Genomic DNA, 7,275 nt, shown 5'->3' with positions numbered 1-7,275 from the left:
AAATCAAGAGATTTCAGCAAGTCCCCTCTACAGCCAAAGACTATGGCAGTGCAAGTTCTCCCTCTTCTCACCGGCTGACCTTATTTGTGTTGCTATTTTGGTGCCCATAATGGTAGGTAAATAAATCCATAAAAACTAAATAAATATAAACCATAGCTAAACAAATCCTATGCTACATGATTCTAGAAAAGCAGGATCATCTTTTTGTAGGAACATAAAAAACACAAGTGCATAAATTTATATTGCACAAAAAGAAAACCCAGAAGCACAGAGACAAAGTAGAAAGCCCACTGTTCATTCACCCCTCTGCGCCGTCCTTCACCGTCTTCCAGACTGTTCCATGCTTTCCTGATGAGATAGCAGTTTCACTTTGCATGGTTCCTTTGCGTGGTTCCTTTTTCGTAATTGGGAACATCTGGGGATTTATCTTCATGTAACCGTTAGTTTTAGAAACCTTTCACAAACAGCACAAGATTTTATAGGATGGCTTTCTCTTCCTTTCTTTAGTTCAGTTTTCTATTCATAGACATAGAAACTGTCTCCAATCTAAACGATTCACAACTTTTAGCACATTTAATTACCACGTAATTACTAGAGAGATGGCTCAGTGATTATGAACACTTGCTGCTCTTACAGAGGACCTGGGTTCAGTTCCTAGCACCCGTATGGTGACTAACAAGACCCTAACTCCAGTTCCAGAAAAATCTGATATCCTATTCAAGGCACACAAGTAACACACATAATTTAAATCATTCATACACCTAAAAGAAAAATAAAACTCTAAAAATTATTCCTATAAAAGGATTCTAGTGTGAGGGCTGGAGAGATGGCTCAGAGGTTAAAAGAACTGACTGCTCTTCCAGAGGTCCTGAGTTCAAATCCCAGCAACCACATGGTGGCTCACAAGCATCTGTAACGGGATCTGATGCCCTCTTCTGGTGTGTCTGAAAACAGTGACAGTGTACTCATGTAAGTAAAATAAATCTTTTTTTTTTAAAGAATTCTAGTGTTGTTGGTAGTCAGTTTCTGTGTTTATAACTGTATTACAATGTTCCTCAAATTATAATCAAAGATTAACCCTTACATAATTACATACCTAATAAAAATCATTATTTTTACATACACATTCTGTGAATTTAAGCAGGTGTATTACTCACTTCTGTGTCACGGTTTATCTGAGAACAGTGGTTGGAAATGGTAAATAGGCTTTTCGTCTGTTTCTCAAGTTCAGCTCAGCTGTGCTCTTGGCTCCTGGTCTCAAACACGTAATCAACTGTCAGAGTTACAGTAACCACAAGCCTCAGCTTGTGAATCCACTACAAACTCCTCACTGTTCACTGGGATACTCAATGGCTGGTGATCACACACATTGGCTCCTGGCCTTGAGGATCTTTGGGTAGTCTATGTACAAGATGGCTATAGCTGGTTACACCTACAAAGAAGGCTCAGAGGATAGAGGGGACCTAATTTTTGCATACTCCCCAAAGCATTCTGAAACTTTACCCACTAAATGATGGCATGTCAGTATTAGATGAGGTCATAGCAGAGATTAATGAATGAAAAATGCCAAGAGAACACGCTTCCTATCTTTCAGCATAAACACAGGAGAGAGAACTGCCAGACTTCATTGGAACCCTAACCTTCGGGCCTTGATCTTGGCCTTCCCAGTCCTGCACAACTGTGAGAAATCAATGCTTTTTCTTTTATGTCACCTCATTTATAGTATTTTGAAATACAGCAGTGAAGCTGCCTTTGAGGGACTGGGTCATTTTTGTGACATCGTCTCAGAAGTGACATTTTATTGCTGCTCTAGTCATTATGGCAAAGCTGGTCTTAACTAAAGGGAAAATATTACACAGAGACTTTCCCAGGAGGAGTGGCTATTGGGAATCAACGGGGATCATCTCCAAGGCTACTCCCTGTAAGTAAACTGTGTGCCTCATTATGAATGTCTAATTCATAGAAGACTGGCGTGAGGAATCACAGAATTAAAGTATGCAGTCCTTGGAAGGGCGCTAAAGAAACAGAAGATAAGTATTGGGGTGGAACAATGGACATAGAGCCAGACTTGTGCCTGGAGAGTCGATGGTCCTGGCTCACTTTCAGGCTTGAAACCCCAATAATCCCTGGGCTCTCCCTAAGCTCAGAACTTAAAATCTCGAAAACTTCACCACCAAGAAACCCTAAATCAAGCCTGCCTCCAGCTCGATTCTTTGCTCCTTTCACTCAGAGGTAACCACTCTCTTGTGTCTTTCCCAATAAAGCTGTGTGAGGTTTGTTGGGTGGTGTGACTTTGTGCTCCTTACTTCAGGATACCCTTCACCTCAGAGCTGCAATGCTTCCCTTGGGGAAACCTTACCCTCAGAGCTGTGACGGAGTACAGTGCTCACACCTGTAATCCCAATCCTTGAGGCTCAGTGAGGAAGACTGCCAATTCCAGAGCTACCTACCTAGGCCGAGGCAAACTAAGCAAGCAAGCAGACCAAAAAATTACTGTCCAGTTCAAACAAGTAAGTCCACATGGATTGTTCACGATACATTCCAGATGACCCTTGGTCATTCAGAAGAAGTTGGAAGTATTCTGTGCATGTAGAAATTACCCACAGAAAGAGAAACACTTTATGAAGCCAACATTGTGACCAGGAGGCCTCCTAGTCACCATCAAATTTCCCTTAAACTTTCCCCTCATCAGAAAATGTCAAGCTCTAAAACAAACCAGAGTCATTTCTAGACCTGAGCAGGAAAGACCTCCCAAGTTCTGTTCTGCAAATGCAAATTATGTGCCTGAAGAAGGCCCCCAATTTGCAAAACCCACACCTGGTGGTTTTTTTAAGTCACAGAAATAAGGGCCCATTTGTCTGCCTGCTGTGACATTTCTCACTGTGCTCAGCAGACAGGTAAGGAAGCTTAGGGAGGAGCTCACTCAGGAAAGTTGTTTTTGTTTCTGTTGTTGTTGTTGTTGCTATTTCCAAATAAGATTTGTTGCTAGGGTTACTAGTGTCCAAGCCTAGCATTCCTAACCAGACACGTGATCACTTACCTTCAATAAGCCAATTAAAAAGATAAAACAGTGGGAAGCAAGCGGGGTAGGGGGAAGAGTTTTACTTAGTCTCCACATTACAGAAGAATATCAAAGAGATCCAGGAACCCCACCACCTCCAAGCCCATCTTGGGGTCCTGACAGGAGGTTTAGGTTTAAGTAAAGGATCAGAGGAATGCTTAACTAAGTAGTTGCTGTCCAGGTGTGACTCTGCCTGTCGCTGGCCCATGACTGTCTCAGCTTCAGCCTCTCCTGAAGGGTGATCTGACAAGGTGTCCCAATTGTGTGAAAGTTTCCGGTTTCTTTGGCTGGCACCAGGCTCCAGCTCTCTTTATACAGTGTGGGAGTCGCAGGAAAATTCTAACTTCTTGGAGGCTATGGTCTTGAAAGCCAACAGGAGAGACACAAACTCAAATACCCCTATTCCTACCAGGCCAGTTACAGACTTGCTCTGAGAATTCAAGGCAAGGATCATTCAGTACATCCCCAACTTTAAAAGGGAGTCGTGAGGACTGCACAGTTGGCTGAGTGATCCAGAGCACTGGCTGCTCTTCCAGGGGACCTGGGTTTTGCTTCCAGCAGCCACGTGGCTACTCTCAAGCCTCGGTAACCCCAGTTCCAGGCCATCTATACTCTCCTCTTCTGGTATCAGCTACACACGGACATATATACAAGCAAAAAACACCTACGCAAATAAAAAAAGTGTGTTTCCTTTTAATCGTAAATAAAAGCACAGAGCAGGGGGTGTGTAAAGAGAGCCATCTGCTTGACGGGCCATCTAAAATTCAGTAGGTGGGCGGGAGGAGGTTAACCTCTCATCCAGATGTGGAAAATGAGTCATGAATCAAGAGATTACAAAAGGGCTCACCCCATCTCCCTGAAGCCCAAAAGTCACCCATTAAGCCTGAGCCCAGGAACACCAACATTCCCCAGGGCGAATAAATCTCAAAAGAAGTCAATTCTTCACACAGTGTACATCTGAACACTCACTAAGTAGAGGCTTTGAGCTAAATGTTCTCTGAGTAAGAGAGTAGTTCAGGCTCACAAAGTGGAAAGGCCACCTCTCTTGTCCAAGCCCCTTAGGGAGGAGCCGTGAGGCTGGAAAGCCCAGTCTAGCAGCATGGGAGGTTACTGATATGCCACCAGGCCTGTCCTCTTTACTGTCAGCAACTGCCCAGGTACTTCTCATCTGCTCTTGTTTTTAACTACCCTGGTCGATTTAATCAGGAGTGAGTGCTTTAGAAGAAAACGATTCTCTATACCAGGTGATTCATCTACCAGGGTAAGAGTTGTAGTTTTAGTAACCAAGTTCTCTTATCGAAGAATTGTTTTTCCTGGGTTTTTTTGTTTGTTTGTTTGTTTTGGTTTTGGTTTTAAGGCTTTCTTTTTTCAACAGCCTCTGAAGCCATACTTCATTTTGAAATAACAGGGCCTGACAGAACTTGTTAATAGAGCCAAGGCAAAGACCCCACTTCTGGAGCAAACATTATCACATTCTGAAAATGGGGAGTCTCTGACAGAGGTCAGAGGTCAGACTCAAGGGAATGCAGTCTGTCATAAATTCCAACTGCTAGGGTTGTAACTTGATTGGAATATATATATATATATATATACATATATATATATATATATATTTCAATAAAGATGAGACTGTGGGTGCTTTTATATCCTACCATTTTCTTGTGCCCAACAGAGGTGACCATGAAATAAACAGAATACCACCTTTCCTTTTCAGACCAGCTAAGAATCAACGATGACTGCCAGCACTTCATTACGGTCCCTGGAGCTGCTTTCGGACTCTAGTGAGTGGGTTGATCACCTCATCTTAGCAAAGTAGGAGTCAGATAAGGGCTCTGGAGCAGGTTCCAGCCTTCTCAGCTCTACGACTCTGAGCAAACTAAACTCCCTACGTCCATGTTTCCTTGACTAGAACCTCAGTTATCCACCCTATGAGGTGCCTGAAAGTCTAAAAACCCATTTACTGTGTGGGCACTCAGTAATTATTTAGTCTCCCTAGCACCAATCTAACGGGTTCAAGTTCAGTATGTCACAGGGCTGAAAACAATTCCTCAGTGACTCCTGAATCCGGAGGCAGATGCCTTATTCTCTTCATTTAGTGGCTGTTCATCTGCTAGTTACATACACAGCTAGTGTAACACTCCTGCTACACACACCCAGCCCCAGTCCATCTGTAATACCCTCACCTTTCACATCATCTTTCCACCCACGAACCCACTGTCTTCTTTTCCTTTTGGCATTCCTGGGAATTGAACCTAAGACCTTGCATAAGGCAGACAGGCACCATACCACTAAGCTACACTCCTAGCCTTTCAACTGGGGACAGTATTGCTAAGTCGTTTATGCTGGCCTTGAAGCCACTCGGTAACTCAGGTAGCCCTTGAATTTGGCATTCTTCCAACCCCAAGATGCTGGGTTTATAGTCCTGCAGCCTGGGTACTTCCCAAACCTCTGAAGCCCTTTTCCCTAAATGGTTTATCACTTCTGTTTCCTTCCTAAAATGTAAACCGAGTATCATTCTCAGAGCTTGAGCAGTGGCTGGCATATGCAAATGCTAGGGAATTTTTGCAGGCTACTAAATAGCACTTATACCTGGTAAGGTCTCTGCAGCTTTAGATAACCCATTCACTCATGAAGTCTTTCTAGATTCTTTATAAAAATTTAACTTTTTCTTTTGAGTGGCATGTATCATGGACAGATTCTAGTCACTGACTCTCACTAATAATGAATATTCACTGTATTTTTTTAATCTACGGCTATCATTTACAAGGTGGTTATGGTGGATAATGTTCTACAAGAATAGCATATAGGAAACCCGATGGAATTGTTTAAATTCACTTTTACAGGATAGGAGATTGGAGCCAAGAAGATGGCTTAGAGGGTAGGGGTGCCTGCCATCAAGCCAGCCAACTTGAGAAAGCAGACTCCCACAAACCTGTCCTCTGACCTCCACCTGTGTAAACAGACAGTCCTACAAACTAAATCAGAAGATTAAAAGAATTTTGCTGAAAGTCACAGGGCACTGTTTCACCCTGTCCTGACTAATCTGTTTTACCTACAAAGAGTAAAGCTTTACCAATTTCAGTGTCATCAGTTCAAGCACAAAACTTTTGTCCAAGCAGGATATATCCATTATATCAAAATACGGCTCGCTCCAAGCTCTCTGGCTCCTCTCTGACCTCGATGGGTTCTGAATGGTGACTGCCTGGAGACTAGGGGAACCCTTGTAGAATTCTCTTGTTGCTTGATCGGAAGGTGGGGTGTAGATGCCCCTTGCCCCACCCCAACACCCCCTTAAGGTTTAATTTTTATTTATGGGCATGTGTGTATACGATGTGTACTGGTGCCAAACGGCATCAGATCCCCTGGAGCTGAGGTTACGGGCGATTGTAGGTTCTGGAAACCAAAGTTTGGTCCTCTAAGAATAGTACGTTGAGGCATCTCTCCAGCCCCTGTAGGTGCCCTTTATTCTACACCTCTAAGTCTACATCTTACTTTACACCTCTGAGACAGTCCACATGTCGGGGTGTATAAAGAAGACTCAGGAGGAATCCAGCACCAATCCTGTCAAGCTGAGGAGGGTTGGTAACAGGTACGTTGAACTCACAATCCTTTACCTTCCTCTTAAAGCCCCAGGTAAGCTTCAAAGCCTAAGGCTTGGACCAGGACTAGATATTAAGGACTCAGATAGTAGAGGGTCTCCTGTCATTTTGGGCCTCACAAACCCAACCCACGTGTATGGTATTCCTTGGAGATTTTAATTCTCCACCGAGCCAGAGATCTCCAAGAGGTCCGGGTTCTCTTGGACCGGAGGCGGCCAAATAATTCCAAGAAGCTTTCGCCAGTGGGCTTTTGAAGGAAAACCGCGGGTTTACCTCCTAGCCTTAAGGGCAGGACCACTGGAGAGTCTACCCTCATACCTAACTGCCCGGCCACACCCGAGGCCTTCGCGCGGCTCCCGCCCGACTCCGGGTCCCGCCCCCGCGTGTCAAGCTACGGGCTGAGCAGCAAGATCGCAAGCTTCTCCGGCGCGTCAATGACTCAACCCTAAAAGAAACGTGGGGATTCCGAGCCCCGCCCCTGCCCCGCCCCACCCCTGGCGCACTCGCGCGCCGTCCACGCCCACGCCGGGCCAGCAGTTGCCCTTCTGGCTGGAGTCCTGTGCGCGTCGGTGTAGGTCCCCTGGGAAGAGTCGGAAGACTTGGGCTGCGTCCTCT

Source organism: Rattus norvegicus, chromosome 2, assembly GCF_021556685.1.
Source record: "Rattus norvegicus strain SHRSP/BbbUtx chromosome 2, alternate assembly SHRSP_T2T, whole genome shotgun sequence".
Taxonomy (NCBI): domain Eukaryota; kingdom Metazoa; phylum Chordata; class Mammalia; order Rodentia; family Muridae; genus Rattus; species Rattus norvegicus.
The sequence above is the reverse complement of the archived record's forward strand: the minus strand, read 5'-3'. Positions refer to the sequence as shown.